General features: G+C 44.9%; 2 long non-coding RNA genes across 2 annotated transcripts in view; one reads left to right on the forward strand and one right to left on the reverse strand.

Moving 5' to 3' along the window:
• Positions 1–25,639, reverse strand: part of LOC132002511 (uncharacterized) — a 229,634-nt gene that overhangs the window by 140,711 nt on the left and 63,284 nt on the right. The window lies entirely within an intron of this gene.
• LOC132002480 (uncharacterized) lies at positions 3,487–9,988 on the forward strand. Its single transcript, XR_009399903.1, has 4 exons — positions 3,487–3,904; positions 5,504–5,677; positions 6,231–6,776; positions 8,076–9,988. It is a non-coding gene; the product is annotated as an uncharacterized LOC132002480 (long non-coding RNA).

Consider the following 25,639-nt stretch of genomic DNA (forward strand, 5'->3'; position numbering starts at 1 on the left):
AAAAATAAATAAATATCCCACACAGTCACTCCATACACACTCCCATACCCACGCTGGCCTCCAGCCTTTGTGAGCAGTTTGACCTGATAAATGCGCTTGGCTGGCATCAAATAGTCCGGCTTTGACCGATCCCATTTAAATATGTGAATTAGTCATGAAGCAGGACACAGCTTGGTGAGCTTGCTAAATTGTTGGACGCTATTGAAGGAGAAGGGAGAAAAAAGGAGAAAGCCATTCAGTGTTCTCAATTAGGTGGAGAGGTGCAAGGCATCCCAGCCTCGGCCATGTCTCTTCGCTCACACACCAAGGCTTGGCTGAGAGAGAGTGCAGAGTGAAGCCCTTGCCGGGGCCATAGTGGGTGCAAATGGGCAGAGGTCACTTGGTCCCACTTTGGATTCACTTTTTGCAGCATTCCGTGGGACCCCAGCCTTCCTGGCGTGGGGACTGTCCTGGACTGCCTTAGGTGACAGCAGGATTTTCCCCAGAGGGAGAGGCCCGTGTGTCCGCCATGCTGAGGTCACTACAGGACAGGCTAACCTGGAGTTTCCTGCTGTATTTATTAAGCATGTCTCACACCCCAGGAGAGAGGGAGGAAAGGGAAAGGAAGGCCTCTGGTCCCTCACTTCCAGGAAGGGTAGAGGAGAGCACCACTAGCATGGTCGACAGCGGTAATGGACCTCACCCTGGCATGACGGACTTGCTTGTCGTCTCTAGTTCCCTGAAAATGCACCCCCCCCACCACACACTAACCCTGGACCCCGTCCCCACGCCCCACACCAATGTTGCCAGGCTGGCCGTGCCCTTGCTGAAAGTTCTAAGGGGGGCCGGAAAGAATAAAGAAAATTTGCCTTCAAGCTCCAAGCGCTCAGTAAGGAGGTTGAGCCTGGGCGCTGCGGCCCCTAGATGGGAAGACTGTCCCACACCTACCGTTTTAACCACCCCCTCCTCGCTCAGACATTCTGCACACCCTTCTACAACAAGCAGTTGTCTAAAGCAGGCACTGCTCCCCAAAGACAGTGATGGGGCCGCATGCTCTAGATTATAAGCAAAGATGGTTACCAGAAAGACGGTACTTTGGGGAGTGGAAGTCTACTGGCTTGATTTGCAGTATGTAAGCAATGAGCCAAAGCGGAAACGTGGTATAAAACCAAATAAAAATCCATGCATTTTCTTAAACAGGCGCTTTAGTGCTGATGGCTGGGAAGGGGGGTGAAGCGCTTGCCCCTGCAGTCGGCCCTGCTGGAGAAAGCCCAGCGCCGGGCTCCCTAAGGGCCTCCCAGGAGCGCCAGCACGCTGCAGGCCTTGGCAGTTTTGCCATGCGTTTGCAGGCTCCCGGAAGCTCCTCTCCAGGGCACTAAGGAAACTCACCAAGCCGGAACCCTGCCATGATGGCTGCAGAATGAGGCTGCTTTTGGAACTGTGAAGTAGCAGCGCCCCCTGCCAGTGGGTGGCCGCCATAGCTAGCAAGTGTCCCCCCTGCTGGGAGCCAGCTGGGAGGAGCCAGGAGCTGCCCAGGCCCCGGGAGCGGGAATCCCGGGGGGCAAAGAGCCAGCCTGCTCCTGCAGAAATCCAGAACGCATCTGTCATGAAGAGGCCCCAGCAGCCCGACCTGCCCAAAGAGAATACGCGAACCGGCCTCGGACCCAGCAGGGTTCCAGCCACACAGGGATGGGCTGGGGACAGACAGGTTGCAGGCTGGCCTGACTCCTGCCCTCTCCTCTTGTTTGAAGCAATGCTATACATGGTGGCCTCACCACGATCAGAATGAGCAATTATACCATATGAAGGTCATCTCTTATCATGATCATTTCAATTACTACTCAAAAACTAGGACAAGAGGTCACAGCCCAAGTGTGTCTGGTGTTCTTCTTACTTCAGGATCCTAGTAGCCGAATAATAAAGGCACTACACTGAAGTCAATGTGTGAGAGAGTGTCCTTGGTTACAGTTTCAAAAGACTGCAAAGAATCTAGACCAATCCCTGACTTGACTGGAACCTTCATTCCTCCTGCCCCCCACCCCAAACCCCCAGCCCTATGTCATATTCCTAGGTCCTGTTTTCACTTTAGCCCACCGGCCAGATTTACATGTGTCTGTTTTCCTTACCTTCACAATTAAAGATCTTTAAAATGTGAACTCATCCCATTATAAGACAATTCTTGGTTTTCTTTCTCCCATATCCCAAACATTAAAACAGTATCACTCCGCACATGCCCTTGTGAAGAACTATTCATTCACAACTTTGCATCATTGTGCCTCCCCAAAGAGAAACCCTCCTGGGACGGGTACCAACAGCCCACTCAAGACACAGCTTCCAACTCACGCAGGCTCTACCAGGCTACCTTCCTGTCCATCAGTCCATCATCTTCAGTATAAGCTACAGCCACTCTTGGGAACCACTCCCCCCTGAGACCTGCGTGTCACAGCCAGAGACGGGGTGCCATCCAAGAGGTCTCCCTGTTCCTCAGTGCTAGCGTGTCCTTCTGCCTAGCCTTCAGCACGTGCTCTGCAACTGGCTACTTCTTGCCACTCCACTGTTCCCACCAGAACCAAGACACCGTCCACCATCAACTCCCAAGGAGGCCTTGCTCTCACTTCTGCCTGCCTCCCCTCTGCAGCCACAGGGATCCTAGATCAGACTGCAACAACGATGACCAGTGAATTCCATGGCTCTCTACGGCGCTCGAGGATCTGATCCAAGTGCTGAGCTGGGCTGGGCCTCCAGGGCCTTGTTATCTGTGCCCCGCCTAATTCCCCAGCTTCCTTGAGGGCCCAGTCCCCCTTACTCCTGAGGACCCAGTGACGTCACCCCTCCTACACTTCCTAACACCTTTGCATTTCAGAATCTTTGTCCAACATTTTCCCACCCGGTTGAGTCTTCTCTTTCAGGCTCAGCTCGCCTGCCCTTTCCGTGAGCTCCCAACCTCAATTATTCTTCCTTATTGTGTATGTAGTGCTCCTTCCACAGACACACTTACACCCACTTGAGTATTTGCTGGTTTTCAGTCAGGGCCCTTCCTTGTGTGGCAGGTTTCCTGCGAGTGAGGGAGGTAACCTGTCTTCTTCACTAGGGGACCCCCAGCATCAAGCCCGGGGGCCGGCTGGAGTAGCTGCTCAGCTGAACGGGCTTTAGAAGGTTGCTGTGATTAGCGCAGAGAGGCTTCGTGATTTGCCTGCTGCCACACATCCAGCAGGAGGGCAGGGCGTACAGTTCCTAGGCTAACGTGCCCCCCCTGGAATACTGCTGGGCACGTGGGCATTGCAGAGGAGAGTGGGGCAGGCAGGAGAGAAGACTCTGGCACAGTGATTCCCCACAAGATTCCCTTTAGAGAGTGCTGTGTAAGAACAGGTGAGAAACACATTCAATGTTTACATTTCCTAAAAAACTCTTTTGCTGACCTAATGTGGAGTGCGGGCCATAAGGATCGCTGTACAAGACCACCCCTACCCCACCCCTGTCTGGGGAGGATAACGGATAATACAGCATGTATCTGCGGGCAGATTTGGGAGGCTTTTTGAAGGCCTAGAAAATTGCAGGCCTTTCTGCCATTTCGTTGAGGAGAGTGGGAATGTGGGCCCTGGCGACCCAGCAGCCTGCGGGGTACACCTGACACGGGGGAGTCCGGGTCCCAGGAGAGGAGCGTCAGGCCAAAGCGGGGGGGGGGGGGGGCGACTGCACAGCAGAGGGCGCTAGAGAGCCTGTCCAGGGGTACGCCTCCGCGCCCGGGTTACCCGCTCAGCTCCCAGGGAGCCAGCCTCTTTCTAAAACAAAGACTATCCATCTTTCTGCCCTCCTGCGCTCCGCTGTGGTCTCGCTGTTTCTGTGTGGGAAAACGCTGAATGGCCCTATGGATAAAATGCTACCTACTGCTACTGTTGTTGCTCATCAGGTGCCTATGTGGCAGGTGGGTCCTTTCCAAGTCTTCCTGATAAGGGCAGGACTCTGGAATGTGTTTGGGTAGTTGGTTTTTGTTTCTTTTTTGCTTGGCTTGTGGGTGTGGTATATCAGTGGCTAGTGGTTTCGTTGGTTGGTTGGCTGGGTTTTTTTTTTTTTTTTTATGTATAGGTTAGAATTTGTCTTTCTGGCTGGACCTAGAGGTTTCTGTGCTAAATGAAGTAAGCTAGAAAGGCAGATACTGTATGATCTCACTTATAGGTGGAATCAAAAAACACACAACAAATGAACAAACAAAAGAGAAACAGACTCAGAGATAAAGCAAGAAACAGGGGCGCGTGGATGGCTCAGTGGGTTAAAGCCTCTGTCTTCGGCTCAGGTCATGATTCCAGGATCCTGGAATTGAGCCCTGCATCGGGCTCTCTGCTCAGCGGGGAGTCTGCTTCCTCCTCTCTCTCTGCCTGCCTTTCTGCCTACTTGTGATCTCTCTCTGTCAAATAAATAAATAAAATTTAAAAACAAAAAACCACAAACTCGTGGTCACCAAAGTGGGGGAGGGATTGTGGTAGCTGCAAAGCAGATTACGGGGATTAAGAGATACAAACTTCCACTTATAAAATGAGTAAATTATGGGAATGTAATGAACACCATAGGGAATATAGCCAATAATATCCTAATAACTTTGTATGGTAACTAGATTTATCATGGGGCTCATTTTGTAATGTAAAGTATGTCAAATCATCATAATGTACAAAATAGGATATTGTAGTTTAATTATACTTCAATTAAAAAATGAAAGACATATTCATGTCATATTATGGTTGTTGCATATTATTTTGTAATATTATTTGCATTTATGACTACTTGACAAGTATAGTAGTTACTCATTCCATGCTAAATCTTTTTTTTTTAAGATTTTATTTCTTTGACGGAGATCACAAGTAGGCAGAGAGGCAGGCAGAGAGAGAGGAGGAAGCAGGCTCCCCGCTGAGCAGAGAGCCCGATGCAGGGCTCAATCCCAGGATCCTGGAATCATGACCTGAGCCGAAAGCAGAGGCTTAACCCACTGAGCCACCCAGGCGCCCCCATGCTATATCCTTTATTTAACATGTTAATAAAAGCAAAATATTACTATTTTTAAAAATGTCTTTTTGGGAAAAGGTACCTTTTCACCAGATCTTTGGTGAGATGCTTTAAATTTCTCTTCCCAAAAAATTGATGGAATGAGAAACAACTCCATATGTCAGAAAAGGCTCAAACAGACTGGTGAGGCACCTTTAAATCCCCACACCCCCTCTCTAAAAGAACCTCCACTGGGAACAAGAGTCATGAAGTCAAAGAACATTAAAGCTGAGACAAACTCACCAAATTAAACCACCTTCTCTGTTAGATAGATGGAACAGGAGGCCCAGAGAGTACCCGGGACCTGTCCAAGGTCGTGGCGCCCTCCGTTTCCAGTGTGGAGCTCAGAGGAAAGCAGTATGCACCAAGCTTTCATTTTACTCCTTGTTCACAATCACCGTAGGAAAAGGAGGGGAAACGGATTTGTCTTGCCTGGGATGTTGTCACTTCGAGATGATCAGTGTATTTCTGCTGTATACTTTTCCAGACTTTCAAACTGATGTCAATATTTATATCAAGAACTTACATCAGTTTACTAAAACTGGGTCACGCCATCCATGCTGCATTGTTGACTTCTGCGTGTACATCAACGTGACTCTCATGTCAGTTAATATGCATGTCCAATTACTTTTATGCCTTTGTCAAAGATCATTTATATCGTGTGAGTATATTTCTTGGTTCTTTATTCTGTGTTATTGGTCTTTCCCTCCATCAATATCACACTGTCTTGATTACTGTAGCTAGATAGTAAGGCTAAATATGAGGGAGTGATTCCTCCCACTTTCTTTTCGTTTTTGAGATTGTTTTAGCTATTCTAGGGCCTAAGCCTTTCCGTAGACATTTTAGCACAAGTTTGTCTATATCCACAAAAAGCCTTGTTGAATTGCTATAAAATTTTTATTTGGTTCCATCTAACATCCAAAGTGTGAATTGGTCAGGGACATTTCCAAGATTATCTTCACTTGAACAAGGGCATTTTCAAGATAGAAAATGCATCTTATTCATCTCTAACTGCCAGAATGCCTAGCACAATGCCTCACATACAGTAGGTTCTCAATAAATAATCTGTTGGGTAAGTTCATGGATGGTTGGGTCAAAATACATGTCTTTAAGCAAGGCAGACCATAAGGCAGACAATTCTGCAACAGACTCCAGTGTTTTATTCTGCTCTTACCTCTATTCACGCTTTCAGTTCATTTTACTTTTTCTTCTAGGTTTCCTTCCTAAAACAGAGAGCAGCCCTGAACTATGCTGGTCATATCTGAGCTGACTGCGTCACTCCCGTGCACATCTTTGAGAACTCCCAATTCTCTAAACTGAATAAAATCCAGGTTTTTCCATCCCCTTCCCACACATGCAGAGACAGCCTGTGTCATTCACCAGCAAGAAAATATATCTTGACCTCTTGGGATGTGCTAGCGACTGGAAGAAATGAAAAGAATGAGGAAATACAACTCCTGCCTTCAAGAGCTGGAAATGTGGTCTCGGCCATGCCAGGTCTGCTGGATACAAGTCCTCTCACTTCTGTTCCAGTGCTTTGCTGCAGGGAACAGTTTCTGGCCTGCATATTATACACCAGGCGTGGGTGCCATCCGAACACCCAGAGTCCTAGGGGAAAGGCCCTTGGCTTCTCGCTCTCAATCCTCTTCCTTTAGGATGAGATCGAAAGACTTGCTTTCCCCCACTGTGCAAGGAAATCCAAAGGACTAATAAGAGGGCTTTCATTAAAGGCCTTTGAGGAGGCATGGTATATTGCCAAGGTAATCTATGATTGTTTTTCCTTATTTAGACCCTAAGATAAGCCATAGGAAGGATTGCAGCCTTCCATGCCTAGCCATTCATTTTTGAAAACTTTTCCATTCAGCATTAGGAAAACGGAGTCTGAGTACTGTGATTTTTAGGGCCCATAAACCTATAAATCTTCCCCCGAGACTCAGAGTGAATTGATCAAGGTGAATAATTCTCCATACTACTATAATTGAGGAAGTTAGAAGTGTGCCCAGCGTGTGGCTTGAGAGATTCTTTGCCAAATTCCTACTGGAGCGATGAGCCTGGGCTACAGTGAGGAGCCCTCATCTTTCTCGACCTTGGCCTTGAAATGTCTTCCTTTGTTTGGACCCTGCTTGTCCCTTCTCTATATCGTTCACAGGACCTTCCTTCCCAGCCCAACCTCTGGACTTGGGCAGAGGCTGGGGTTCAGTTCGGGTCTTCCTGCCTGCTCTTTTAACTGTACAGACCCGGCACAGGAACCCATAGTCCCCACTGTTCTGGTCTCCAGGTGAAAAGCTTCTCCAGAGGACGCCCTGCTCCAGCGTCTTCCCTTTCCTTGCTGCTGGGCCTCGAGAAGAGTGGGCTTGCCCCACCTGGCCCCTCACTCTGTCTTTGAAATCTGCCCACCTGCCTTCTGCCCTCTGCATAGATGAGGGGTGGAGGGAAAAGCCCTACTATTGTCTGTCTGGGCCAGTGACCGAATGTGCAGGGCCAGGTAAGTTAGCAGGGTGTGTCATCCCGCTGATCCAGACCCGGATCTAGAGCCACGGTTTCCCTTCAGCTTTTTCAGTATTAATGCTGACATTCAATCTCCATCTGCCAGTTCCTGTGTTTCTGTCTCAGCTGGTTCTACACTCAGTGGGGAAGAATGGGGTTATTTGTTGCCAACTCCCACATACATACTATTTACAAGCTGACAATGCCCAGAGTTGCATATGAAGACCACATTTCTCTCCTGAGCTAGTTAGTATCTCAATCTGTGTGTCTCTCACACACAGTGAACGTGCTCCACAATGGAACTCCTTATCTTCCCACAGTAGCCTTTCCCACAGCAATAATCCTAAATTTACCTGCTTCCCACTCTAGATACCAAGGAGCTTTTCTCAACCACCCACTTTCCCACCTCGCCTTGAATCTTCCACCAAGTGCTGTCAACTCTACTTCTGCAATATAATTTAGCTTTATCCTTATCTTCCACCCCCATGGGCCCCCGTGTAGTCTAGGCCAGTGTTACCTCCTGGGAAGGTACAGCATTAACCTCCCTAATATTTCCTCTCGTTCCACTCCAGACCCTTCTCCACCGCACAGTCACAATCATGTTCTTCAGAAAAAGAAAATCTTGAAAGCAGCAAAGAAAAATGACACCTTACACAGAGGAGACCAATCATTCAAATGTCCACAAAATTCTCCTCAGAAATGGTGGAGGCAGAAGACAGTGGAACATCTTTACAGTGCTGGAGAAAAACAACACATTTGTCAACCGAGAATTTCACCTCCATGCATGCAAGTCTTCAGAAATGAAGGTCAAAGAATTCCACTTTCAACCATTAACAATGAAGAGATTAGATTAACCCTTTAGGAAACCAAAGCACTGAATGAAATATACAAAAGGACCATTTCTGGACATTGGACAAGAAGCAGCAAGGGACAGAAGAAGTACATCAGACAAGCTCTATGACTGTCCTAGTGTGGTGCCTGTGTGGTTTCTAGAAGGCAGCACAGGAGGGAGAACCTGGACAGCTCGGCCGTCTCCCTGAGTTCAGGGGACAGAGTTAAGAGGAGGAAGAGGAGGGTAGAATTCACAGAGCAGAGTGCTGGGAAGGAATGCGCTACACAGAGAGTGATCCAGAGGCCTATGAAGGGCCCCGTGGGGTCACCTGCTCAAGGCTATGAGGAAGCCACCCCAGGCCAGGGAAAGAGCTGCTGGAAAGGGCGGTCCACTCACACAGGGCCAGGAGTCATTTGTGTCCTTGCCAGCCAGAGTGGGAAAGCATCACGATTCATGGGGTATTGGGTGCAAACTCAGGCCATTGCCTCAGTGGTGGGGAAAGGGAAACTCTAGTCTGCTCTTGTGCTACTTGGCAAAGCTTAAAAGCAAGTTTCAAAAGAATAGAACTATTTCTAAGTAACTTATCTGCAACCTGGAAAGAAAAAAAAAACTCAGAAATTTTTAATGGAATACGAAATTATCTGGCATTTGAGAAGGTAAATTTCACAATGTCTGGCGTCCAGTCCAAAATTATGAACTATGCATAAAAGCAGCAAAATGCAGTCCATAATGAGAGCAAAAATCGTTCAATGGAAAGAGAGCTAGATATGACTGATTTAGTAGATGAAAAATTTATGACAACTATTGAGCTTTAAACAGTTATACTCAATATGTTTAAGAGGAGGAGAGCATGGACTACTTAAGGACAGACATGGAAAATTCATACTTCGGGGCACCTGGGTGGCTCAGTGGGTTAAAGCCTCTGCCTTTAGCTCAGGTCATGATCCCAGTGTCCTGGAATCAAGCCCCGCATCAGGCTCCCTGCTCAGCGGGGAGCCTGCTTCCTCCTCTCTCTCTGCCTGCCTCTCTGCCTACTTGTGATCTCTATCAAATAAATACAGTCTTACAAAAAAAAGAAAGAAAAAAGAAAATACATATTTCAAAAGACCCAAAATACAATTCTAGAGAAAAATCTGTGCCTTGGAAAAAATGTACTAGAAAGAATCAATAACATGTTAGACCTTATTTAAAAATTATCTGGGGGACACATCTGCATGGCTCAGTCCTTAAGCATCCTGATCAGGTCATGATCCTGGGTCATGACCTCAGGGTTCTGGGATCCTGCCCCTCATCTGGCTCTTTGCTCAGTGGGAGGCCTGCTTCTCCCTCTCCCACTCCCCCTGCTTGTGTTCCTTCTCCCACTGTGTCTCTGTCAAATAAATAAATAAAATCTTAAAAATAAATAAGAATGATCTAGGGGCAGGCAGGGGCAATGGGGGAGAGCACCTGCATGGGTCAGTCAGTTGTGCATCTGACTCTTGGTTTTGGCGCAGGTCATGGTCTCAAGGTTGTGGGATGGAGCCTTGCATCGGGCTTTTGACTCAGCACGGAGTCTGCTTCAGATTATCTCTCCCCTCCCTCTGTCCCTCTTCCTCTCTCTCTCAAATAAATAAATAAAATCTTTTTAAAAATGATCTAGGGAGGGGTGCCTGGGTGGCGCAGTGGGTTAAAGCCTCTGCCTTCAGCTCAGGTCATGATCCCTGGGTCCTGGGATTGAGCCCTGTATCGGGCTCTCTGCTCAGCAGGGAGCCTGCTTCCCCCTCTCTCTCTGCCTGCCTGTCTACTTGTGATCTCCGTCAGTCATATAAATTAATAAAATCTTTTTAAAAAAATGGTCTAGGGATACATAGGTGGCTCAGCTGGTTGAGCAACCAACCCTTTATTTTCGCTGGGGTTATGATCTCAGGGTTGTGAGACTGAGCCCCAAATCAGGCTCTGTGCTCAGCAGGGAGTCCGTTTCTCTCTCTCCTCCCCACACCCTGCTCACACATGCTCTCTCTATATAAAATAAATAAAAATTTTAAAATGACCTCGTTCTTTTAAAGGAAAAGACATTTTCCAAATTAAAAGAACTACAAAAATGCACTACTATCATAGTGCTAAAGGAATTTTCTCCTGCTAAGAAGAAATGATACCAAATGGAAATTTAGATCTTTAAGAAGAAATGAAGACAATGAGAAATGGTAAATATAAAGGACCACTTTTTCTTCCTATAAAAATATATATAACTGTTTAAAACAAAAATTGTAACATAGTTTTATAAAGTTCATAATGTATGTCGAGACTAACGGATCTACACAGTTGCTTGGTTTCTACATCTTACGTGTAGTAGTACAATTGTAACTCTAAACTGTGAAAATATAAGGATGTATGTATATCTTCATTCCTAAGGTAACCATGAAGAAAAGATATGGCTATAAAGCTAATAAATAAATTAAAATAAAAATTTTAAAACTGTTTAAAATAATCCAAAAGTAGGCAGGACTAAGAGAACACAAAGTAAAATAAATAAAGAAAAAACAAATAATAAAATGCTAGACCTAAATCCAACCATATCAATTATTATTTAAAATAACAATGAAGTAGATATCCCAATATAAAAGAGATTAGCAGAAAGTATATAACAGCAAGCCTAAAATATATGTGGTCTGTAAGACATGCATTTTAAATATAAGTAAGTGGATAAAAAATGATATACCATGCAAACTGTAAGCATAAAAAGGCTACAGTAGCTATATTAATATCAAAGTGAAACTTGAGAAAACAGTATTACCAAAAACAGAAGTATTTCCTAAGGACAAAGGGGTCAATACGTCAAGAAGGCAGAATAATCCCAAGTGTGTATATGCCTAATAACGGAGCTTCAATATTCCTGAAGAAAAAGTCAACAAAGAAATAACCAACTATCATAGTTGGATATGAATGTGAATATCTCACAAGTTGATAAAGTCAAGAAAAAATAGATGAACTGAAGAACATTATTAACCACTTTTATTTAGTTGATTTTTACAGAACAATTTTATTTAATTGATTTTTACACAACTTCAGAAAAATACCGAATATACAAATTTGTTGATCAAGATAGACCATATCTTGGACCATAAAACATAATTTCAATAACTACAGGAAAACATATGAGAAAATCAACACTCTTTCAAGATTAAAGAGCTCACTATAGCACAAAATTGGAAACAACTCAGATGTCCATCAATAGGGGAGTATATAAACAAACTGCGGTACTGCAACAGAATACCACTCAGCAATGAAATGGAACAAATCTCCAATAGAAGTGACAACATACATGAATCTCAAGATCATTATGCTGAAAGAAGCCAGGTAAAAAAGAGCACATTCCATGTGATTCCATAAATATAAAATTCCCGATCAGTTGCCAGGGGTGGAAGGAGGTATAGATGCAAAGAAGCACATGAAATTTCTGGGGTGATGGAAATGCTCTGAATGTTCATTGTGACAACATTTTCATGGGTGTGTACATCTCCCAAAACTCATCATATAGTTCCCTTTAAAGAGGTACAATTTATTGTGCATAAATTATATCTCAACAAATTTGATAAGATGAACACCATACAGCCAAAACCATAGACAAAAAGTATTATACAAGTGTTTCAGGCAAAAAATTATTTAAAATACTATGGTATTTTCTGGATTTTATATTTGTGGTATTTGTAATTTTTTCAAACTTTTAATTTTCTGTGACCTGCCCTCTTTTTTACTCACCCCTTAACTTTTAGAATTCTTGGGAGTCTGGGTTCTCACATAGTCTCACTCCACCATCTCCTGACTGATCTCATCCTCTCCATGTCCTTGTTTCTTTCCTTCTTATCAATGACTCACCAAGTCATAACTCCAGCCAAGAATGCTCTCTGGGGCTCCAAAGATACATAACCCAGCTGCCTCATTAATACCTCTGGTATACCTCCAAGTCATCTTAAACTCAGTATCTCCAAAATTGTTTCTTTTGATCTTCACCAGCCTAGGCCTCTCTCATTGTTTCCTTTCAGACTTGATGTAGCTACAATCTGTCTACCCCAATGGGAAGACCAGAAATCCCAGAAATACCAATGACTTAGTGGATTCTCTGCAACCCAAATGCTTGTCACAATCCAGACCATCCGCTCCTGCCTGGACCAGGGAGATAGCCTCCTAATTGTTGACCAGTCCATTCTGACCCCTCTTTCTCCTCTCCACAGTCCCAGTGAACTCTGATATGCAAATCCAATCGTGTCATTCCCTGCTTACAGCCCTTCTGTGGCTCCATTACTCCCAGAATCAAGACCAAAATCATCATCCTTTCTTAGAGGCAAGTCTGATATTCAGCCAAGCATACTGATATGGATATATCAGTTGTTAAGATATTGAAAGTCTTCAGTATTCCTGGCAAACAGTCACAGGAAAGAGGGCTCCCAACCACACTAGCCTGAAGGGGATGCAAAGGCCCATCTGCACTCTAGTCCTGAGCACTGTACTTCCCAGCCAAGGCAACTACAAAGGCCCAGCCACTGCATGACTCTTGATGCCCTCTGTAGCTGCTCTGCACCCTGAAATGATGAGTCTCGGCATCACCCTCCAAGCTGAACCAAGAGCAGGGCTGGAAGAAAAGCAAGGGATTGGGTCCCTAGATCTGGAGGAATGGAGAAAAGGGTACTGTTTGTCTATCAAGAGGGTGACTGGTGGCTGTCTCAGTGCACAAAGGCGAGGTCAGCAGAATTTAGATTCAGTGGAGTGAATTTCTGATGGTAAGATTCGTGAAACTCTAGTTAACTAAAGAGACTGTGTAATTCCTCTCCAAAGACTTAAAAATAGGAAGCCAGAAGAGGGATTTTTTTTTTTTTTTTTTGGTAAGCTAACCCCAAGTGTTCTTCATACAAAGACTTGCCTTACATCTATTTGTTGGGTTCACCTTTATGTCTTCTATTTCTTCGCTGAGATTTTCTGCAGTTTTGTTTTAAGCATGTTCATCATGGCATGTTGAAGCAATTTTTATAATAATTGTTTTTAAAACCTTGGCAGGTAATTTGTACATATTGGTAATGTACATATTGGCATTTTTCAAATGTGTTTCCTCTTGCAAATTGAGATTTTCCTGGTTCTTGGTATGAGGAGTGATCCTAGACATTTGGAATATTATGATAAGTGTCTCTAGACCTTATTTATAGTTGCTATTTTAGCAGGCTTACACTGACATTACCATGGTGGGGAGAGAGAAGGAATCTTCCTTATATCTACTCAATCTTTCTATGTGACATTTTCTTGCACAAAATTTATCATGGAAAGAAATCACATAACAATATTTTACTTTCATGATCATGATGCCTACCAAAACATTATCAATTAAAATGAATAAGGAATTTATGCACAGTGTGGGAACCATTTTTTCCATTTTTAAATTACAGGCATTATAAACTGGCCCAGATGATAGCTGTTTTCTCTTTGATAATTTTATGCTCACTATATTCCCTCCCCAACATATGTATTAAAAAGTACTCAATGATTTCATTTTGTCCTGGAAATCCTGGTGATCCTTGCTTTGAAATTACCTGTGTGTGTGTGTACACACGTGCACTGGTGTGTGCACGTTTGCCTGGCTTATTCTGCAATGCCATAAATTCAAGGACAGAAACTATTATTTTATCTCCAAAACTTAGCATAAGGCTTGACTTATAGTAATCTTTTATAACAGTTCTGCTGAACTTAACTCTGGGATATTTTGTATAACCTTTTTTTTTTTTTAAGATTGATTGATTGACTGATTGATTAATTTGACAGAGAGACAAAGAGAGAACAACCAGGAGGAGTGGCAGGTGGAGGGAGAGGGAGAAGCAGGCTCCCCATGGAGCAGGGAGCCCTAGGTGGGGCTCCATCCCAGGACCCTGGGATTGTGACCTGAGCCGAACACAGATGCTTAACTGACAGAGCCGGCCAGGCATCCCTATTTTGTATAACTTTTTAAAATTGAAGGCTTAAAACTGAAATTTAAAACTAACCAAAGAAGTGTTGTTGTTTTTTTTAAAGATTTTATTTATTTGACAGAGAGAGACAGCAAGAGAGGGAACACAAGCAGGAGGAGTGGGAGAGAGAGAAGCAGGCTTCCCGCTGAGCAGGGAGCCCTACTTGGGGCTTGATCCCAAAACCCTGGGATCATGACCTGAGCCGAAGGCAGACATTTAATGATGGAGCCACCCAGGTGTCCCACAAAAAAAAGTTCTTGATATCACTGACCCTCCAAGGACGTAAGTGAGCAAGAATGAGCTACCATTTATTTCCTTGCATATTGCTAAAGATTAAAAAGACTGGTTACACTAGAGCTAATACTCAACATATAAAAATCTACCCAACTTATCTCCCATCCGCCAGGTGAGGTATGTGTCCATCCTGCTTGGCTGAGCTTCTGCTGTCATCAGTCAGTAACCACCCTGGCATTATTTTTCCATGCTGGTGGATATTTTAAAAGTTAGGCCTGGGTTATTTCACTCTGTTAACAAAAGTGAGGTAAAATGTTGGTGGCAATGTGAGTTAATAAAACATTTTTGGAGACTAAATTATGATATCCATCAAGGTAGACATACCGTTTGATCCAGGAGCTCAACACTTGAACATACACTGACCTAAATGCAATGATGTAAAAGGATTTCCTATGGTGTTGTGCTAGGGTGCTAGGAATGTGATAAAAGCTCATCACCAGGGATCAATGTCCTATCCCCAGCTGCATGGTGTTTGCCAACAGTTTTCTCATGCCTGGGTGGTCACCATGAACTCAACAATCTTGCTTCCTCGCCTTCCTTCCTTACCTTACTGGCCATTGCAGAGGGAGCAGCTTCCCCGGAAGGCCTTCTTGTTTAGGGAAGTCTGGGAGTCATTCTTGGATGCCCAGCCTAGAGCCCACTCCTCTAATCCATCCAGTGATTCTGCCAGTCCTAGAACACACCACCACAACTGAGACCCTGAAGGCAGGAGCTGTAGATGCCTCCCAACCCCCAGCACATGGGTGGCTGGACACCGATAATGGTGCCCCTGTAGCTGCCTCACCTGACTACAGAAAGTCTCCAGGAGTGGCCCAGGGACCCCCACTCACCTCCATCTTCCGTGTCACATGCACGTGTGTATGGAAGGCAACCTGATTTATAGTCAGCTGCAAGGGGCACAGCAGACTGGGTTTTCAGCTTTCCGGACTCTGCGGTCAGAAAGACAATGTACGGGGCGCGCCTGGGTGGCTCAGTGGGTTAAAGCCTCTGCCTTCAGCTCAGGTCATAATCTCAGGTCCTGGGATCGAGCCCCACATCGGGCTCTCTGCTCAGCGGGGAGCCTGCTTCCTCCTCTCTCTCTCTCTCTCTGCCTGCCTGTGATCTCTGTCTGTCAAATAAATAAATAAAATCTTAAAAAAAAAAAAAAGAAAGAAAGAAAATGTACGAGGAGGTGGAACTTGGTAGTGAGTGTCAAGGAGACCTGTCCCAGGTAAACCCTAAACATAGGGTTTAAACCTATGAATTCTTTAATACCCTAGGAATCTCAAATACTGGAAATGGCCCGCAGCCTTGAGAAGCACTATGTATAATAGGATTAGAAGAGACCAGCACATTATTTTTATTTTTTTTTCAGGTTTTATTAGTTTGAGGGTAAGTTTTTTTTTTATAAACATATATTTTTATCCCCAGGGGTACAGGTCTGTGAATCACCAGAGGGTAAGTTTTTGAATATTGTGGTCTGCTTCCCCTGGTGCTAAATCTGCCTCCTATAGACGCCCCTGAAATCATAGCCTAAATTGTACAGGCAAGTGCATGTTTTTCAGGGAAGTTTTTAAAAATCAGCATCTCAAAGGCCCAAAGCAGTTAAGAACTCCTGTGCTGAGGGAAGTGGGGTTCACTTGCAACCCCCTCTGAGGAATGGAGAGGAAGTGAAGCACCCAGGGACAGTGTATGCTTGTGGCAGCTGTGGAGACAAATCCCCACCCCTGAGGCCCCAAGTTCCCTCTGCTCCAGGTTTCCTTCCGGAGTCCCTTATCTATTGACCCTTAAGAGCTAAATCCGGTTGTGTATCACGATCACCTGTGGAATTTGTCAACATACAGAATTCTGGTCCCCACCTTAACCCAGACTCACTGAATCAAAATTTTTGAAGAGAGAAACCAGTTTGACCAGAAATCTGAATTTTTAACATACTTGATGGGCGATTCAGACACAGCACCAAGTTTGGGAATAAAGCCCAGAGAACTCTGCTTTGTTTCTTCCCAGCCCTGTTTTCCTCCCTTGGTGCTTCCTGCCCCATGCTGGCAACTGCCCCAGTGACAGAGGACAGTCAGGACACACACTCAGGGACAGGTGAGCACTTAGTCACTCCATGACCCATGGCGCCATTGCCCAGTGTGCGCGGCCGGCTCCCTGTCTGGAGAAGTGAACACTATCACCTTCTGCCAGGTATTAGGAAACACTGACTCATGTCCAGAACTTTGAAATCTGCAGATAAAAGGCACTGTTGATCCCCTCACTGTAACTGTTGTCCCGGAGAATGTTCTCCTGTGAGGAAATCAGGGCTGCTGCTTTTGTAGACCACCTGGAGGTGAAAATGCCCGCCCGCTTCACGGTCAACCCATGTCTGTCCCCAATTACCGAAGTTACCAGCCTCCTGCCATGTTAAAAAACATGGGGCTGTAGGGGGCTCCCATTGCTGGGTATTTCTTCATGAGTTTGGTTCCAAATGTTTCTACCTGAGATCTAACCTCGCTGTGGAATCCACTGGTTGAATTTCACCCTATTGCTGTATTCCTGTGGACCTTAAACCCTCTTTATTATACCTAAGGAGAGTCAGCATTCCATAGGGTGAAGGGCAGCGGATGATGTCTTTGTACTGCAGCCAGATGTCGCCATGGGAGCCAGCGGCTTTTATCCTGCGGCTGCTGAATTTCACATATATCAATATTTATCAGCTGGAATATCGTCAGTTTTATACATGCAAACTGAGTGACTGTAAATCATCCTGTGGGTGGGTAACCATGGGGGAAGAGAGGCAGTGTTGTTTGTAAGCGCGCCAGCCCAGTGTGTTTTGTCAGCCAGTGAACGAGTCCTGCAAGCTGGTGACCCGCCAGGACTGGCGAGGCCGGCTTGTGCTGGACAGTTCATGCTGGCATACAGGGCAGAAGGGACTCACCAGTCTTTAAAGCTTCACTGCATGGTTCACAGTTCCTTGTTCTTTACATATTCTTTAGGGTCCTGGCAGAGTATAACTCATGTTTCAGAAGCCGAAGACATACAGTTCGGTATTGCCATTTGGCCTTCTACACTGCCTCCCAACTCCCCCCACCATTACAAGCCTCTAGGCTGACTTCTTTGTGATCCAATCCAATTTCTTCAAGTTTGGGGGTGTTATGTGATGGACAACCAACTGACCCACCTACTGAGCACTCACTGAGGTTAGAGCACAAGCCACCAGGAAAGTCCTGGTCAGGTAGATCCTACTATGAGTCTCCTTTTACAGATGGTAAAACCAAGGGTTGTAGAGGCTAGATAATTTGCTCAGGTCCCGACCGCCAGAAAGTGGCAGAGCCGGAATTATACATCTAATTCAGTGGTGTTTTCAAAACCTGGACCCTTACAGTGTTGGGGTGACAAGGGTGTTGTTAGAGTGGGGCAGGGGCAAAGATCCTCAGAAAAATAGCCCAAATTCATGAGCTTTAATCCAATATCATTTTGGTTTTGGGGGAATTTTTTGAGGTTGTTTTTTGGTTTTTGATTTTTTTGAAGGTTGTAAGTACGTATTTTTTTTATTTAAAAAATTTTTTTAAGATTTTATTTATTTATTTGGCAGAGAGAGAGCACAAGCAGGAGGAGTGGCTGGCAGAGGAAGAGGGAGAAGCAGGCTCCCCACAGAACAGGGGGACCCCGATATGGGACTCCATCCCAGGACCCCGAGATCATGACCTGAGCTAAAGGCAATCACTTAACCAACTGAACCACCCAGGAGCCCTCTTTTAAATTTATTTATTAAGTTTTTATTTTAATCCCAGTGTCACCAATATACAATATCATATTAACCGCCATTTTATTTTGGTCTCTTTCCCAAGGAGAGAGGATGTTGAGGAGAAAGTAAAATTTGTTCAAGAAGATGGCTCTTTACTTAGAGGTTCTCAAACTCTGACGTGTATCCAAATCACCTGGAGGGTGTGTTCAAGCACAGACTGCTGGGCCATACTCACCATTTTCTAATTGAGCGGCTCTGGGCTGGAACACGAGGATGTACATGTTGGTTGGGTTTTTTGTTGTTGTTGTTGTTGTTTTTAGAGATTTTGTATTTATGTATTTGACAGAGAAAGAGATAGTGAGAGAGGGAACACAAGCAGGGGGAGTGGGAGAGGAAGAAGCAGGCTTCCTGCAGAGCATGGAGTCTGATGCGGGGCTCGATCCCAGGACCCTGGGACTATGACCTGAGCCAAAGGCAGATGTCTAACCACTGAGCCCCCCAGGCACTCCTTAAAGGATGTGTATGTCTAATTAGCTCCCAGCCGAGGCTAATGCTGCTGGTTCAGGGATCCCACTTTGAGAACCGTTGCTGCAGCCTGTGACACTCATCTGGCATATCAAGCTTTGGCTGTTCAGAGATGTCCTTCAGCAAAACTGTGCCTCAGCTTCTGCCCTTCCCACCCAACACTGGCACCTCCTTCCCCTCATGCAGTTCTCCCTGAGTGTGTCACATATCCAGGTCTTGCTGGCAGAGTTCCAACAGTCATTGTCCCGCTCAGCCAACATCTCTTCCAGGGGGTCACTGATATAGAAAACAGGAGGGAACAGACAACTCCCAGCACAACAGAATGAGCTGGGAATGGTGGCACTTCAGGCTCCACTGGGACCTTTCTTTAGGTGGCCTGGATTTTCCCATGTCCCTTGAATTGCACTCCACAGAACCACCTGTTTCTTCCACCCTCCCGTCACACTAACACCAGAGTCTTGATATTTGATATTTGAAGCTATTGAACCGGATCCTCCCTAGGACACAAGAATGTGTATATACCTTTAAGAAAAAAAAGGTATAATCAGGCACGTAGGAAAAAGGGCGTGTCCCCGGAGAAGCACACAGTAGGTAGGGTGCTGTTGTAGGGGCTAAAAGAAATAACAATTTTTTAAAAGTAGTGCTGTGCCCAAAGTGGGTCTTAAACTCATGATCCCAAGATCAAGGGTCACAATGCTCCACCGACTGAGTCAGCCAGGTGCCCCAGAAATGACAATTTAAAGTCTGTTCCTCTCCCGCAACGTCAATCATCTCTGTCAGCAAAAACAAGCAGGGGTGCCTTTTCGCCTTTTGTTTTCTCTCCAGCCAAGTCCTGCGTGTGCTTTCCAGTACTCTCCTTGGGAAGGACCCTGGACTCCCCTTTCATCTGCCCTGTCCCCTCGCCACACCTGCCTCTGCCTCAAAGTGACCTTTCCTCAGCACAGCCTCCGTTCTGGCCAGTGCTGGTCGCTCATCACGTAGGCAAGAATGCAGCCTGCCCGCCTCCAGCTGCCCTGCACACTTCTCCAGGGCAATGGCCATGCCTCTATGGCACACAGCAAAGCTTCAACCGAAGCTTTATGAATGAGTACATGAATGACTTTTTCAGTCTCATACAGAACGAACAGAAACATTATGAGTCTGTCCCCATGACAGACCTCTGGGTGCTAATCCTCACGGACTGAGGTACATCATTATAAATGACCAAATATCTCGCTAGAGCTAGACAAAACCCAATGGCTATTTTTTTAAAAGATTTTATTTATTTATTTGAGAGAGTGAGTGCACATGAGAGAGCATGAGCAGGACGAAGGGCAGAGGGAGAGGGACAAGTAGACAACCCACTGAGCAGGGAGCCTGAGGCAGGACTCCGTCCCAGGACCCCAGGATCATGACCTGAGCCCAAGGCAGATGCTTAATGGACCGAGCCCCCCAGGTGCCTCCCCAAAGGCTATTTATAAGACAGAGGATCTGTACTCAGCTCCCTATGCAGAGAGAGTCACTGAGCATCACTTCGTGCCCAGCTTTGGGCTGAACAAAGCGATGAGCAAGGCAGTAACTTCACTTGCCAGTCCCAGAAACCAGTGCTCCTAGAGGCCTCCTTCCCTGGCATGGTCCTAAGATCCTTTTACTTAAGGAAAGAGAGGGAGTGGTTTTGTTTCTGGAGCCTGGAATGAAGCTGTGTGTAAGAAGAATGCTCCAAGCTTGGTGGGGACTTTCAATACATAGCCTAAATGTTTTATTCAAGTACAATGCACACATAGAGAAGTACACAACTCACAAAATCTCGATATCCACATTCATGAAACCAGATCAAGAAACACAACATGAGCGGTGCCTGGGTGGCTCAGTGGGTTAAAACCTCTGCCTTCGGCTCAAGTCATGATCCCAGGGTATTGGGATCAAGCCCCGCATGGGGCTCTCTGCTCAGCAGGGAACCTGCTTCCCTTTCTCTCTCTCTCTGACTGCCTCTCTGCCTACTTGTGATCTCTGTCTGTTGAATAAATAAATAAAATCTTAAAAAAAAAAATGAGCAGCACCCACAGAAGCTACTATTTTAGCCACAACTCCCTTCCCCCACCAAACATAATCCATAGTAAACTTAAAAATAAAAACCGCAAAATAAAAATAAAATAAATAAAAATTGCTCTTATCAGCAAGAGATGGGCTTATTCAGGAATAAAAGATAATTGTAAGATGACACAAATAAGCTACAGCAAAAGCACAGGCAAGTCTGGGGAACAAAGGAGAGGCATGCCTCTTTAAGGAAAAAGAGTGTAAATTGGGAAGGCTATTATAAACTAAAAGTCCATGGGAGTGAACTGGGGGTTGAAAACATGGTAGCTCTTCATTGGCTCAGCTCTTGCCCTTGAGAGGAACCTCTCTGCCTCCAGCTGGAGTAGCATAGTAGTATCCATGTGCAAGGCCCAGTCCATGTAAGGTCAAGCCAGTCTCTGCCCCTTAGGTCTGGAATTGACTACAAGTCATAAGGCATGATTTTCACACCCAGAATCCTAATATTAAACACCGTTGCCTCGTCCTGAACTTCACATAAATGGAATCGTGGTTTGTACACTTTGTCTCTAGCTTCTTTTTTTTTTTTAAGATTTTATTTATTTATTTGACAGACAGAAATCACAAGTAGGCAGAGGCAGGCAGAGAGAGAGGAGGGGAGCAGGCCCCTCGCTGAGCAGAGAGCCCGATGTGGGGCTCAATCCCAGGACCCTAGGGTCATGACCTGAGCTGAAGGCAGAGGCTTAACCCACTGAGCCACCCAGGTGCCCCTGTCTCTAGCTTCTTTTTCTCTGCATCATCTTTGTGAAGTTTACTCAAAGCTTTGCACTAAGTGCAGTTTGTCCGTCCATCCACCTTGCTGTCAGGTACTCCATTGTCTGAGTGTACGAGGGATTATTCATCTATTCTACTGTTGATGAATGCTTGGGCAGTTTCCACTTTGGTGCTTTTGCAAATAATGAAGCTATGAACTACGTTGGTGCATTTTTTTTTTAAAGATTTTATTCTTAAGTAATCTCTACCCCAAAGTGGGGCTTGAATTTACAATCCCAAGATCAAGAGTCACACCCTCTACCCAATGAGGCAGCCAGGTGCCCCTCGTAGGCATCTTCTGATGAACACCACACAGATATCTGTTGAGTCTGCGCTGGGTTGAGATGGACATTCCTCGGTTGTGCATATTGTTTAGCTTAAGGGGATGCTGTCAACAGATAATTTTCAAAGGGGTTCTATTAATCTACATTTCCATCACAACAAAACTCAGTATTACTTGTCTTCCTCGTTGTGCCATTTTGATAAGTGTGTGGTGGTGTAACCACCTGGTTTTCATTTGTGTGTCTCTGAACATTACTGATGTTGAATATCTTTTCATAAGATTATTATATCTGAATATCCTCTCTTGTTCAAAGTTTTTGTCCTAATTTCTTGATTCTGGGAGAACTTTGCTTTATTTTTTATTTACCTTATTTTTTGTCATCATGAGTGAAAATTGGTGTCCAATTGTGGTCAATTGTCATAAAAATAATAACTATATTAATATGTTAATAACTATGAGAGAGAGTATTTTTGAGTGCTTACTCTAATTATCTTATTACAAAGTGTTTTCACGAACACCCTGAGATAAGATATTCTCATCCTTTTTTTTATAGAAGAGCAAACTGAGGCATAGAGAGATTAAGAAACTCCCACTAGGTTACACAGGTAAGTAAGTGCCTGAGTCAGGATTTAAACCCAGACAGTCTCACTCTAGAGCTTCTCTTGCTCCTGGTGAGCTCCAAGGCCCTGCTGCGCGCACGCGCACAAACACACACACACACACACACACACACACACACACACACGATTGCCCACATCCATTGCCTGGCTAGGACTTTCTACCGTTAGCCTCAAAGCTTCAGCTTGTCTGTTCTCCAGCCCTGACCGCTTCCGGGAATGGGGTTTTGAGGGGTTTGGGAACTGTGGTCTCCATGTGTCTCTTTAGTTTGGACAATACAGGCCCTGTAACTGCCATCCCTGTTCCAGATGGAGCTTTGAGGCTGGCGACTCCTTCCCAAGGCCCCTCCCACTCTGTTGCCCTCTTCTTAGTTACTCTCTTATGCCACCCATGTTCCTGCTGTTCCCTCTGCTGAACTGCAGTTCCTTTAAGAGGAAGGTATGTTGGTTACTCATTTTGACATTACTCTTATTAGAGGGATAGAGGAAGAAAGGGAAATTGTCTCACAGAAAGTTTAATTACCACCAAAATAAAAACCATTTATCGCTAGTATGTTTCTTGATCTCTATCAAAAGCCAGCATCTACACAAGAGGAAAACCGAATAAAAATGTTGGAAAATATCCCAATAGAAAATATAGGCCCCACTATGGCCCTTAAGCCCCTACCTTTGGGCTAAAATTCTGGTAAAGAAATAAAAATAAATAATGATGATGATAACAGACCATCTCCAAAAGGCTCATCATCAGCTCTAGGCCACCATTTGAGTAAACAGGCCCTTGTACCCTGGTACAAAGACCAACAAACTTGAACTCCACTGGGGAAAAAGGAAAAATGTAGAGCCAAGAGCCAACCAGAATCAGCATATGCTGCCCCTTCGATTCTAATCATCCTTGACCCCTGCACAGTAGGTGACAGGGCCATTCTGGAGGTGGCACTTAGGGGACGGGCTTCCTGCTACATCCCAGTGGACACTGAAGGTGTCTTGCCCTGCACTAAGCCTTGCGAATCTGACCTCACCTTCTCTCCTCCTTCTTCCCTAGTTCAGGCCTCTGGACCATTACAATAGCCTCACCTCTAAGTGGTCTTCCTGGTCACTCCTGTCCCTCCTGCTGTATCCTCCTGCCCCTGCCTCTCCCACTGTTACCAGAGTACAAAATCTCAGAGGCAAATGCAATTGTGGCACTTCCCTGACTCCTGACAGCAAGAAGAGGAGCCCACCATGGAAGGAACAGACACTCCTGGGCCAGCCTTCGGCTCCCAGGCTGCCCACAGCCCACAACCCACAGAACACTCCCACTCTGTTGTGTACCTCTATACCTGTGCACCCCCAGCTCCCCTTCCACCCCTTTCCCTGTATTCATCTTGCCCAGTCATGGAATTTCTTCTTGGTTCTGATGGACGCTTCCATCAGAATGCTGCTCCAGGCTGGGCTGAGTAACCCCCTGACACCCAGGCCCTGTGCCTGTCTATGCGGAACACATTTGATGATATCCAAGACCCTTTGTCTGCTCTCTCACTGCCTATGAGCAAAAAATACTCCCTATGAGCACAGACTATGTGCTGCTACCCACCTGCAACTCCTCAGGGGCCAGCCCAGCATTTGGCTTATGGTAAGTACCTGGGAAGGTGAATCACACTGGAGGAAGTTTCCTTGATGATTAGGGCCTCTGAGAGCCTCAGCTCCTATAGCCATGAGGAGCCAGGCCAGAAAATGGATGCAGCCACTCATTTTACAGACAAGAGAACTGACACGGGGCACCTGGGTGGCTCAGCTGGTTAAGCATCTGACTCTTGGTTTCAGCTCAGGTCGTGATCTCAGAGTTGTGAGATAGAGCCCTGCATTGGGCTCTGCACTCAGCATGGAGTCTGTTTAAGAGTCTCTCTTCCTCTCCCTCTGTCCCTCCCCATTGCTCTCTCTCTCTTTCTTAAATACATAAGTAAATCATTTTTTACAAAAATCTTAAAAAAAATTTTTTTTAATCTTTTTAGAAAATCTTTTTAAAAATCTTTTTAAAATAAAAAATCTAAAATAAATAAATAAATCTTATTTTAAAAAATAAATTTGTTAAAAATCTAAAAATAATAATAAAAAAATAATCAATCACAAGAGGAAATTTGGAAAGAACCCAAATACATGGAGACTAAACAGCATCCTTCTAAAAAATGAATGGGTCAACCAGGAAATTAAAGAAGAATTGAAAAAATTCATGGAAACAAATGATAATGAAAACACAATGGTTCAAAATCTGTGGAACACAACAAAGGCAGTCCTGAGAATAAAATATATAGCGGTACAAGCCTTTCTCAAGAAACAAGAAAGGTCTCAAGTACACAACCTAACCCTACACCTAAAGGAGCTGGAGAACAAACAAAGAAAGCCTAAACCCAGCAGGAGAAGAGAAATCATAAAGATCAGAGCAGAAATCAATGAAATAGAAACTAAAATAAAAAATAAAACAGATCAATGAAACTAGGAGCTGGTTCTTTGAAAGAATTAATAAGATTGATAAACCCCTGGCCAGGCTTATCAAAAAGAAAAGAGAAAGGGCCCAAATAAATAAAATCGTGAATGAAAGAGGAGAGATCACAACTAACACCAAAGAAATATAAACAGTTATAAGATCATATTATGAGCAACTCTACGCCAACAAATTCGACAATCTGGAAGAAATGGATACATTTCTAAAGACATATAAACTACCACAACTGAACCAGGAAGAAATAGAAAACCTGAACAGACCCATAAGCAGTAAGATTGAAACAGTCGTCAAAAACCTCCAAACAAACAAAAGCCCAGGGCCAGACGGCTTCCCAGGGGAATCCTACCAAACATTTAAAGGAGAACTAATTCCTATTCTCCCGAAACTGTTCCAAAAAATAGAAATGGAAGGAAAACTTCCAAACCCATTTTATGAGGCCAGCATCACTTCGATCCCAAAATCAGACAAGGATCCCATCAAAAAAGAGAATTACAGACCAATATCCTTGATGAACACAGATGTGAAAATTCTCACCAAAATACTAGCCAATAGGATCCAACAGTACATTAAAAGGATTATTCACCACTTGGTCGTGGTGA

This window comes from Mustela nigripes, chromosome 15 (genome assembly GCF_022355385.1).
Source record: "Mustela nigripes isolate SB6536 chromosome 15, MUSNIG.SB6536, whole genome shotgun sequence".
Taxonomy (NCBI): Eukaryota; Metazoa; Chordata; class Mammalia; order Carnivora; family Mustelidae; genus Mustela; species Mustela nigripes.